The sequence below is a fragment of the Scatophagus argus genome, chromosome 6 (assembly GCF_020382885.2).
Source record: "Scatophagus argus isolate fScaArg1 chromosome 6, fScaArg1.pri, whole genome shotgun sequence".
Classification (NCBI taxonomy): domain Eukaryota; kingdom Metazoa; phylum Chordata; class Actinopteri; family Scatophagidae; genus Scatophagus; species Scatophagus argus.
In genome coordinates this window covers 2,433,132-2,446,297 of record NC_058498.1, presented here as the reverse complement: position 1 = coordinate 2,446,297, position 13,166 = coordinate 2,433,132, and positions in this window count along the sequence as shown.

Sequence of the window (13,166 nt, the reverse complement as noted above, 5' to 3'; positions counted from 1 at the left end):
GAATCGGTCCTGATTCATCCTTGTTCTAGAGAAGAAATAGTGAAGACATAATATATGAATAACACACATACATACATACACAAAAGAAGACGACTAAGATTAAAACAATTTGGAATAATTTGTTTATTGAATTCAATTTAAACTTGTTTGCATTATTGTATTATTATACTTAAAAAACCCCACTACAAATTACTTTAAAAATGTCTTTATGTAGTTCTAAAGTTTCAAGTTGGTTGTGATTTGTCAACCATATGCTGCCTGATAGAGGACTTGTGAAAACACTGACGTTGCTTAAATTAAAGAAAAAAACAAGGCATAGCAAAAATTTAAAATGTGCAAAACCTGACTATACTCTTTCACTTATGAAGATTCTAGATCAGTGTCACAATATCCTAGCGAGTCCCCACTGAGTCAGAAAACCAGACTGTGCTTGGCAACATGTCTGACACAACAGTTTAACCAATGTAGCCAAACCAAACATGTATTTCATAGATTTTTCATAGGTCAAAGTTGGCTCTGGTAAAAGTGAGTTTTGTATAGCTTGCTATAGCACTGCAGTGACTGGTACAAATGGAAAACAAGTGAATATCAAGTTGTACAGGGTTGAACTGAGCTGTGACACAAGAACTGATGTAAAGTACAGGAAGCACACTTAGCCTGTGTTATAGGCCTTGTCTTAGACGTGTATTTCAGTTGACTGTAAGAATGAAAGAATCTCATCAGTGTCACTAAGAGTGCAGAGTAATACTTAGCTACGGTGGTCCCCACAAGACACCGTACAAGTGTGTAAGACAGCAGCTAGAGTAAATGGCTGGCTGGTCCCCACTTAGTAAGAAAACCATACTGTGCTTGGCAACATGTCGGAAACCAGTTTAACCAATGCAGAATAAACCAAAGACTGGGCACAAGAGCAAATGTTGCACCTATATGAGTAAAAGAGAAACACTGATGTTGAAACTAACTGATTCTTACCTGTGTGATGGTGGATGGAGGTGTCTCAGCAACCTTCTCTGCTGGTGTGGAGACCTGAGAGTGAGAGGACTCGGCCACACAAGGCTGTTCTTCTGTCTGAAATAATAGGTCATCATTAATGAGCAGTTTGTCAACAGAAATAAATCTATTAGACTACATGACAAAGCAACAGTGAAAACAAGACAGAAGACTATAGCATAAACATCAATGTCTGTGTGTACCTGGCTCTAAATCATATTTTTTTTCCATAGGTTCACTTGTCTCTGGCTACAATGAGTTTTGTATAGCTTGCTATAGCACTGCAGTGACTGGTACAGCTGAAAACAAGTGAATATCAAGTTGTACAGGGTTGAACTGAGCTGTGACACAAGAACTGATGTAAAGTACAGGAAGCACACTTAGCCTGTGTTATAGGCCTTGTCTTAGACGTGTATTTCAGTTGACTGTAAGAATGAAAGAATCTCATCAGTGTCACTAAGAGTGCAGAGTAATACTTAGCTACGGTGGTCCCCACAAGACACCGTACAAGTGTGTAAGACAGCAGCTAGAGTAAATGGCTGGCTGGTCCCCACTTAGTAAGAAAACCATACTGTGCTTGGCAACATGTCGGAAACCAGTTTAACCAATGCAGAATAAACCAAAGACTGGGCACAAGAGCAAATGTTGCACCTATATGAGTAAAAGAGAAACACTGATGTTGAAACTCACTGATTCTTACCTGTGTGATGGTGGATGGAGGTGTCTCAGCAACCTTCTCTGCTGGTGTGGAGACCTGAGAGTGAGAGGACTCGGCCACACAAGGCTGTTCTTCTGTCTGAAATAATAGGTCATCATTAACGAGCAGTTTGTCAACAGAAATAAATCTATTAGACTACATGACAAAGCAACAGTGAAAACAAGACAGAAGACTATAGCATAAACATCAATGTCTGTGTGTACCTGGCTCTAAATCATATTTTTTTTCCATAGGTTCACTTGTCTCTGGCTACAATGAGTTTTGTATAGCTTGCTATAGCACTGCAGTGACTGGTACAGCTGAAAACAAGTGAATATCAAGTTGTACAGGGTTGAACTGAGCTGTGACACAAGAACTGATGTAAAGTACAGGAAGCACACTTAGCCTGTGTTATAGGCCTTGTCTTAGACGTGTATTTCAGTTGACTGTAAGAATGAAAGAATCTCATCAGTGTCACTAAGAGTGCAGAGTAATACTTAGCTACGGTGGTCCCCACAAGACACCGTACAAGTGTGTAAGACAGCAGCTAGAGTAAATGGCTGGCTGGTCCCCACTTAGTAAGAAAACCATACTGTGCTTGGCAACATGTCGGAAACCAGTTTAACCAATGCAGAATAAACCAAAGACTGGGCACAAGAGCAAATGTTGCACCTATATGAGTAAAAGAGAAACACTGATGTTGAAACTCACTGATTCTTACCTGTGTGATGGTGGATGGAGGTGTCTCAGCAACCTTCTCTGCTGGTGTGGAGACCTGAGAGTGAGAGGACTCGGCCACACAAGGCTGTTCTTCTGTCTGAAATAATAGGTCATCATTAATGAGCAGTTTGTCAACAGAAATAAATCTATTAGACTACATGACAAAGCAACAGTGAAAACAAGACAGAAGACTATAGCATAAACATCAATGTCTGTGTGTACCTGGCTCTAAATCATATTTTTTTCCATAAGTTCACTTGTCTCTGGCTACAATGAGTTTTGTATAGCTTGCTATAGCACTGCAGTGACTGGTACAGCTGAAAACAAGTGAATATCAAGTTGTACAGGGTTGAACTGAGCTGTGACACAAGAACTGATGTAAAGTACAGGAAGCACACTTAGCCTGTGTTATAGGCCTTGTCTTAGACGTGTATTTCAGTTGACTGTAAGAATGAAAGAATCTCATCAGTGTCACTAAGAGTGCAGAGTAATACTTAGCTACGGTGGTCCCCACAAGACACCGTACAAGTGTGTAAGACAGCAGCTAGAGTAAATGGCTGGCTGGTCCCCACTTAGTAAGAAAACCATACTGTGCTTGGCAACATGTCGGAAACCAGTTTAACCAATGCAGAATAAACCAAAGACTGGGCACAAGAGCAAATGTTGCACCTATATGAGTAAAAGAGAAACACTGATGTTGAAACTAACTGATTCTTACCTGTGTGATGGTGGATGGAGGTGTCTCAGCAACCTTCTCTGCTGGTGTGGAGACCTGAGAGTGAGAGGACTCGGCCACACAAGGCTGTTCTTCTGTCTGAAATAATAGGTCATCATTAATGAGCAGTTTGTCAACAGAAATAAATCTATTAGACTACATGACAAAGCAACAGTGAAAACAAGACAGAACACTATAGCATAAACATCAATGTCTGTGTGTACCTGGCTCTAAATCATATTTTTTTCCATAGGTTCACTTGTCTCTGGCTACAATGAGTTTTGTATAGCTTGCTATAGCACTGCAGTGACTGGTACAGCTGAAAACAAGTGAATATCAAGTTGTACAGGGTTGAACTGAGCTGTGACACAAGAACTGATGTAAAGTACAGGAAGCACACTTAGCCTGTGTTATAGGCCTTGTCTTAGACGTGTATTTCAGTTGACTGTAAGAATGAAAGAATCTCATCAGTGTCACTAAGAGTGCAGAGTAATACTTAGCTACGGTGGTCCCCACAAGACACCGTACAAGTGTGTAAGACAGCAGCTAGAGTAAATGGCTGGCTGGTCCCCACTTAGTAAGAAAACCATACTGTGCTTGGCAACATGTCGGAAACCAGTTTAACCAATGCAGAATAAACCAAAGACTGGGCACAAGAGCAAATGTTGCACCTATATGAGTAAAAGAGAAACACTGATGTTGAAACTAACTGATTCTTACCTGTGTGATGGTGGATGGAGGTGTCTCAGCAACCTTCTCTGCTGGTGTGGAGACCTGAGAGTGAGAGGACTCGGCCACACAAGGCTGTTCTTCTGTCTGAAATAATAGGTCATCATTAATGAGCAGTTTGTCAACAGAAATAAATCTATTAGACTACATGACAAAGCAACAGTGAAAACAAGACAGAACACTATAGCATAAACATCAATGTCTGTGTGTACCTGGCTCTAAATCATATTTTTTTCCATAGGTTCACTTGTCTCTGGCTACAATGAGTTTTGTATAGCTTGCTATAGCACTGCAGTGACTGGTACAGCTGAAAACAAGTGAATATCAAGTTGTACAGGGTTGAACTGAGCTGTGACACAAGAACTGATGTAAAGTACAGGAAGCACACTTAGCCTGTGTTATAGGCCTTGTCTTAGACGTGTATTTCAGTTGACTGTAAGAATGAAAGAATCTCATCAGTGTCACTAAGAGTGCAGAGTAATACTTAGCTACGGTGGTCCCCACAAGACACCGTACAAGTGTGTAAGACAGCAGCTAGAGTAAATGGCTGGCTGGTCCCCACTTAGTAAGAAAACCATACTGTGCTTGGCAACATGTCGGAAACCAGTTTAACCAATGCAGAATAAACCAAAGACTGGGCACAAGAGCAAATGTTGCACCTATATGAGTAAAAGAGAAACACTGATGTTGAAACTCACTGATTCTTACCTGTGTGATGGTGGATGGAGGTGTCTCAGCAACCTTCTCTGCTGGTGTGGAGACCTGAGAGTGAGAGGACTCGGCCACACAAGGCTGTTCTTCTGTCTGAAATAATAGGTCATCATTAATGAGCAGTTTGTCAACAGAAATAAATCTATTAGACTACATGACAAAGCAACAGTGAAAACAAGACAGAACACTATAGCATAAACATCAATGTCTGTGTGTACCTGGCTCTAAATCATATTTTTTTCCATAGGTTCACTTGTCTCTGGCTACAATGAGTTTTGTATAGCTTGCTATAGCACTGCAGTGACTGGTACAGCTGAAAACAAGTGAATATCAAGTTGTACAGGGTTGAACTGAGCTGTGACACAAGAACTGATGTAAAGTACAGGAAGCACACTTAGCCTGTGTTATAGGCCTTGTCTTAGACGTGTATTTCAGTTGACTGTAAGAATGAAAGAATCTCATCAGTGTCACTAAGAGTGCAGAGTAATACTTAGCTACGGTGGTCCCCACAAGACACCGTACAAGTGTGTAAGACAGCAGCTAGAGTAAATGGCTGGCTGGTCCCCACTTAGTAAGAAAACCATACTGTGCTTGGCAACATGTCGGAAACCAGTTTAACCAATGCAGAATAAACCAAAGACTGGGCACAAGAGCAAATGTTGCACCTATATGAGTAAAAGAGAAACACTGATGTTGAAACTCACTGATTCTTACCTGTGTGATGGTGGATGGAGGTGTCTCAGCAACCTTCTCTGCTGGTGTGGAGACCTGAGAGTGAGAGGACTCGGCCACACAAGGCTGTTCTTCTGTCTGAAATAATAGGTCATCATTAATGAGCAGTTTGTCAACAGAAATAAATCTATTAGACTACATGACAAAGCAACAGTGAAAACAAGACAGAACACTATAGCATAAACATCAATGTCTGTGTGTACCTGGCTCTAAATCATATTTTTTTTCCATAGGTTCACTTGTCTCTGGCTACAATGAGTTTTGTATAGCTTGCTATAGCACTGCAGTGACTGGTACAGCTGAAAACAAGTGAATATCAAGTTGTACAGGGTTGAACTGAGCTGTGACACAAGAACTGATGTAAAGTACAGGAAGCACACTTAGCCTGTGTTATAGGCCTTGTCTTAGACGTGTATTTCAGTTGACTGTAAGAATGAAAGAATCTCATCAGTGTCACTAAGAGTGCAGAGTAATACTTAGCTACGGTGGTCCCCACAAGACACCGTACAAGTGTGTAAGACAGCAGCTAGAGTAAATGGCTGGCTGGTCCCCACTTAGTAAGAAAACCATACTGTGCTTGGCAACATGTCGGAAACCAGTTTAACCAATGCAGAATAAACCAAAGACTGGGCACAAGAGCAAATGTTGCACCTATATGAGTAAAAGAGAAACACTGATGTTGAAACTAACTGATTCTTACCTGTGTGATGGTGGATGGAGGTGTCTCAGCAACCTTCTCTGCTGGTGTGGAGACCTGAGAGTGAGAGGACTCGGCCACACAAGGCTGTTCTTCTGTCTGAAATAATAGGTCATCATTAATGAGCAGTTTGTCAACAGAAATAAATCTATTAGACTACATGACAAAGCAACAGTGAAAACAAGACAGAAGACTATAGCATAAACATCAATGTCTGTGTGTACCTGGCTCTAAATCATATTTTTTTTCCATAGGTTCACTTGTCTCTGGCTACAATGAGTTTTGTATAGCTTGCTATAGCACTGCAGTGACTGGTACAGCTGAAAACAAGTGAATATCAAGTTGTACAGGGTTGAACTGAGCTGTGACACAAGAACTGATGTAAAGTACAGGAAGCACACTTAGCCTGTGTTATAGGCCTTGTCTTAGACGTGTATTTCAGTTGACTGTAAGAATGAAAGAATCTCATCAGTGTCACTAAGAGTGCAGAGTAATACTTAGCTACGGTGGTCCCCACAAGACACCGTACAAGTGTGTAAGACAGCAGCTAGAGTAAATGGCTGGCTGGTCCCCACTTAGTAAGAAAACCATACTGTGCTTGGCAACATGTCGGAAACCAGTTTAACCAATGCAGAATAAACCAAAGACTGGGCACAAGAGCAAATGTTGCACCTATATGAGTAAAAGAGAAACACTGATGTTGAAACTAACTGATTCTTACCTGTGTGATGGTGGATGGTGGTGTCTCAGCAACCTTCTCTGCTGGTGTGGAGACCTGAGAGTGAGAGGACTCGGCCACACAAGGCTGTTCTTCTGTCTGAAATAATAGGTCATCATTAACGAGCAGTTTGTGCACAAGTGTTCACAACAGCAATCATTGCACATTTTTTACTCCAAGTGAAATGTTGAAATGTTGAACTAATGTTGAAATTCAAAAAACTGTTATGTCACAATGATTATTACTGTGTAGGTGTTATACCCACATTAGTGCAAGCTCATTACTGCATTGCCTTAATTTTCTTTAAATGTATACAAAAAAACAAGTATCTCAAAAAAACTGTATGATAGGCTGCAAAGCTTTCTTTAATTGTCGAAATCTGAACAGAGGCACAAAAATAACAATCATTCTGGTGCATTATATTTAAGCCACATTTGACACTGATAATAAATAATGACATACCTGTTTCCTCCATGGCCAATCATTTCCACCATAGTCATATGTAATTTCTTCTCCTGGCTGTATGTCCCTCAAAGCAAATAGGCAGAGGTATGATTTGGCCTCCGTAATGACCCTCTTCATTTTGCAGTTTGGGTGCCTGTGGTCATCATTGACAAGGCGTCCAAGGCTGCCATCTTCTTGGGCTGCATCAATGAAAAAATAAATGACTGGGCTTGATAATATTAAATTACTGATTAAAGTACCTTTTTTCTAATTTGCCATTACTCTCATGTTCCTTGTAACACCATAAGGTTATTATGAGATTTGTCAGTGCTACGAAAAAAAGAAAAAAAAAAAAACAATCAATCAAAACCTTACCACCATGTCTTTTCTTTCCAGTAGAAGTCAAACATGAAAACAGCACATGAGCTGTGATAGGTCCTCTTCCTCTTTATTGACTCTTCCAAATTTATCAACGTCCCTCTGTACTCCACCACAAAGTCTCCTTTTGAGAAATGGGATTTGGCAAACACCCCTCGACCTGTTAAAACCAATACTACAAATGTTATTTTATACAGTTTAGGCTGGAGGGGTTAAAGTGCACCACATTAAAAGTGAACTGGATTCATAACAAGATAAAACACAAAGTATGTTTTATATTTTACACAAACGAGGTCATAAACTTGCATACGGAAGGTGGCAAACACACAGTACCTTTATTGGAGTTGATGTATTTTACTTCCAGTTCTGCAGTCTTGTCCAGTGCTTTCACAACATGTTCCACTGCATCCTCTAAGGGAAGCCATCGCATACCTAATCATTAATACAAAAATATCATAATATTAACAGAGTTTGGGGTTATATAAATATTGCATTTCATGAAAATGTTTAAATGAGTTATACTAGTTACTAAGAGTGATGGCGAACAGGCAATCATCTAACAAACAGTCCCACATCATGGTTTTCCTTGTCTATCGAAGGCCAAGGTGGTTAAAGCGTGTGGGGGGGCGTTCAAGTGTAGTATCTTTTGCGTACATAAAGCCTTTGTTTTCAATGTAGACTCACGCTCACAACCCAGAACAACAAGCTTGATTTTCAGCCATGGAGGGAGGAGCGTAAACATTCTCAGCTTGGCATTCTTGGCTTTTAAATAGACCCGTGACGCAGCTAATTAGCTAGCGCTAGCTGCTCTGCTAACGTCAAGTAGCTCTCCCTCAAAACTCACGATTTCACTCTATGACCAAATACGTCATGCTGAAGTTGCTTTTAGACGTTTTTTTCACAGACTCGCGTAAATAAATGTTAAAGTTATGATGACTTACCTGTTTGAGTCCACTCTGCCACTTGACCTGCACGCTGTGCCCGTCTGCTCCTTCAGCTGTCATGTCAAAGAGCGCTTGTTCTGTATCATCAGTACATCCAGGAAATGTGGTAAAGGTGCATTACAGATGACTCCGACCGCCAGTCATGTCACTTAACGTGTATCAAGCCCACCCATGTGTGCCCCTCCCCCACCAATCTATCCACGGCATAAAAATTAAAACTATTTATTAAGCAATGAGACCCAGTGTTTTCTCCACGTGTAAGTACTAATTTAAACGTGCAAGACTTGACTTATTGCTATGTTTTTTGGTAATGCATCATAATTACATATCAGAAATTGATTTAAATTGTAATGGCAGTATCTAATAACCTTTACTATTCACCCCCAAAGACCCACATATAGAAGAAAATTGTAAACATTTTTTTTACCTTTTAGATGTTGTCTAAACTCATAATCACACCAAAATGATAATCACACAAGTAATATTTTTATGAATGATATTTTTCATAAAAACATTGAGTTATTTATTATTTATTTTAGAATTATATTTACTGAAATCAGATATTTTTTTTACAAATCCTGGAAAACTGAATGAAAACTCTAACTAAATTATGATACTCCCAAAAGCAGTTCTATTTCTCTGAGAAGCAGAGCTGGACCATTGCACTTTCTGCAAAGCATGTAGGTGTAGCCTTTAGCATTGTGTCTGTACTGTCCTCTATTATTTTTTACAGGAAAATGTCCAATCATGTCCTTGCATACTTCTTTTGGTGCTGATACTTGGACAAACAAGTAAAACCCTGAAAACATGACCTGTACTATACATATGTTTAAATAATCTATTAGTCTATCCTGAAATACTGTAGATAATATGTTCTTTAATCCGAATGTAATCATTAAGATTCAAGAGTCTTTATTGTCATTATGCAAGCTTAACGAAATTTTGTGCAGATTCTCAGCTTAAAAACACACTTATAAATAGGAGAAAATTGAAATTGCACACTTAAGAAAAAATATAAAAATATAAAATACAAAATACAAAATGAGGTAGATAAAAACAAAGTGCACTTAATGCCAGACTATGTGTATGCTGTGTGTGTGTATGCAGATAGACGGGGGAGGGTGTATGTGTGAAGTCCTGTATGGGGGTGGGACGTGAGTGTGTCACTGTATGGGGGTTATTGCTTTAACAGCTCTGGGGAAGAAGCTGTCCCTGAGTCTGTTGGTGCTGGTTTTAATGTTCCTGTACCGCCTTCCTGATGTAAGCGGTACAAACAGTTTGTTGCCCGGGTGGGTGGGGTCTGTGGCAATGCGTCTTGCCTTCTTCTGGACTCGGGCAGTGTAAACTGAGTCCAGATCTGGTAGACTGCAGCCCACAATCCCCTGTGCTGTCCTCACCACCCGGGCTAAGTCCTTTCTGTCCTGTGCTGTGCAACTGCCATACCACACAGTGACACTGAGACACAGGATGCTTTCGATCGTGGCTCTGTAAAAGTTCATGAGCAGCTGAGTAGACAGTCCAGTCCGTTTCAACTTCCTGAGAAAGAAGAGCCATTGTTGGGCCTTTTTCACCAGGTGTGAGGTGTTCACTGACCAGGAGAGGTCAGAGGAGATGTGGATGCCCAGGAACTTAATGCTGTCCACCCGCTCAACCGCCTTCCCAAGTATACAGACGGGAGCGTGATCGGTCTTCCTGGACCTCCTGTAGTCCACTATGACCTCCTTGGTTTTGCTGATGTCCAGGATGAGGTTGATCCTGGAACACCACTGTGTCAAGTTCTGGACCTCGTCTCTGTAGTGGGTCTCATCATTGTGAGACCCACTACAGTGGTGTCGTCCGCGAACTTAACAACCATGTTTGTGGGGTGGATAGCAGAGCAGTCGTGTGTGTACAGTGTGAATAAGGCAGGGCTGAGTACACTACCCTGCAGCGTGCCAGTGTTGAGGATCAGTGGGGCTGATGTAGACTCCCCTATCCTCACCACCTGGGGCCTGTTGGTGAGGAAGTCCCTGATCCAGGAGCAGAGTGAGTCTGACAAACCCAGGTTGTGGAGTTTCAGGGCCAACATATCTGGGGGGACCGTGTTGAAGGCCGAGCTGAAGTCCACAAATAGCATCCTAACATAGGTGTTAGGATGCTGCAGGTGAGTCAGGGCCGTGCGAAGTGCTAGTGAGACGGCATCCTCCGTAGAACGGTTCTCCCTGTAGGTGAACTGCAGACTGTCCAGGCCAACGGGGATGGCGTCCTTGATGTATCTCAGGAGGATCCTCTCGAAGCACTTCATGATTATAGGGGTCAGAGTGACAGGTCGGTAGTCGTTGAGGCAGGTGATGGTTGATTTCTTTGGCAGAGGCACAATGATGGAGGACTTCAGGCACACAGGGACCGTGGACAGCTGTATGGACAGGTTGAAGATGTCCAGGAAGACTCCTGCCAGTTGGTCAGTGCATGACTTCAGTGTGCGCCCTGACACCTTATCTGGACCTGCAGCCTTGTTGGTGTTGACTCTCCTCAAAGCGGAGGTCACTTGGTGCAGCTGCAGGACGAGAGGCTGCTGCTGCACCTCTGGCTGAGGAAGGTCAGCAGTTCTTCTGCTGCTTGGAGAGTCGAAGCGTGCGAAGAAGCTGTTTAAGGTGTCAGGTAGGGTCAGGTCATGGCTGACCTGCTGGTCATTCCGCTTGTAGTCTGTGATGGTCCTGATGCCTTTCCACATGTTACGTGGATCGTTGTCATTGAAGTGCTCCTCAATGCGCTGCTTGTGCCTGTGTTTTGCCAGCTGGATGCCCTTTTTCAGTTCTTTCCGGGCCCTGCTGTAAGCCAGCCTATCTCCTGACCTATAGGCTGCATCCCGGGCTTTTAGCAGGGGCCACACTGTGCCGTCCACCCATGGTTTTTGATTAGGAAAAACCGTGATTGTCTTTGTGTAATAATGTAATAAAAACACTGCATTTTGATCGAAACTCAAAATTGTAACAGAGGAGACATTTAAAACGTATGAATGATCAAAAACACAAACATTTCTTTTTGTATTTTCCTAATAAACAGGTAAAAGTTCATCAATATGAAGTGCAGCTGCAGACAGGGGAAAATCCGCTACCACTTTGACCCAGCCCTCGCACTCCTTTCGGTCTGCGGGAGCCGCAGCCACCCCCTCCCCTATCCTCTCTTCTCTCCCCCCTTTTTGTCATCTGCTGTGGTGTACTGTCCACTGACGTACACAAAAATACACATGTACAAAAGACAGGTCCCCCGTCCGCTATGTGTCATCATATTACCATAGCAATGTGTTGAGACTTGGATGCTCATCATGACTGCAAAGTTTCATCCACATTGGATGAAGTATGTTGGAGAAACAGGCAAAAATGCATCCATTTCCTGTGTGTTGGTGAAGGGTCAAGTGGCGGAAGAACAGCCAGACCGTGTAACACAGACCAAAGCTGTTGATAACTCTTTGCCCTTTATGCCTTCAGAGTGACCTGAAAAAATTATCAGCTCGATCAGACGATTCCCTTAGGAGGAGTTTGATAAAGTATGGCGAGTGTGAAACACAAACTGGCGCAGTTTGTCCAAAATGGCGGACTTCCTGTATATTTTAGAGGATACCTCCAAGAGAGAGATTTCTCGTATAGAGACGATACATCTGTGTACCAATTTTCGTGTCTGTAGGTCTTACAGTGACCCAGGTCTTATTCTAGGGGGCGCTGCAGAGCAATTTGGCCCCGTCTGCTTGTGATGACAGAGTTATATGAAAACTGGGACAGGGGCTGATGTAATTACTAAGTTTAAGGCATATTGGATTAATAATTCAAGAAATGCAGCAACTTTCTCCATACTGGCAAAGGATCAACTGTGCAGCGACACACCGTCCCCACCATGTACCTTTCAAAAAAGCTTTTGATAGCTTTTGCTTAATCATGTCCTCAGAACCATGTGACAAAGTTTGGGGTTGATCTGATCATCTCCCTAGGAGGAGTTCCTTCAAGTACAATGTGTGGGAAGAGGAAAATCTGCCAAAACAGAAAGCATACTGCCAATAGGTGGCGCTATGAGTGTATCATCATATTGGCATATCAATCTGTTCAGACTCAGATGGTCATTATAACTGTAAAGTTTCATCCACATTGGATGAAGTATGTGAGAGAAACAGTCTATTTTTGCATTCAAGTGTCTGCACATGTGCAGATGAGTCAAGTGTGTGTGAAGTGTGTGTTCCTGCCTTACCAGGTCCGACCAGTAGGGGGGTTAGTGAGTTAACCTCACTTAAGCACACTTAAGCACACTTATCTGGTTGTCATTACATTGTGGGGTAGCCCCTGAAAATTTGACAGGGCATCCCTGTAGCCATTGTTTCAATGAATTTAATGCTCTCCCAAGTGGGGACCAGGGTTTTGGTCCCCACCAAGATTTTGGTTCCCACACTGTGAGTGTGCTGTCCGATGCTGGTTCCCACCATGTGATAAAGACAAACACACACACACACACACACACACACCACACACACAGTACCACACTCACCCTGATTCACTCCTGCAAATTTAAAACACAGTTTAAAATCTAGTGAATATGATTTTATTGGTGTGTCGCGAGCTCACAGCAAGAGAAAACAAAAAACTTTAATTCCTCTTTAATTCCTCTTCACTTCATGAGTTTTAGCATCAATACTGGTGTACAGTACAGGCTTTTTTTTTTGG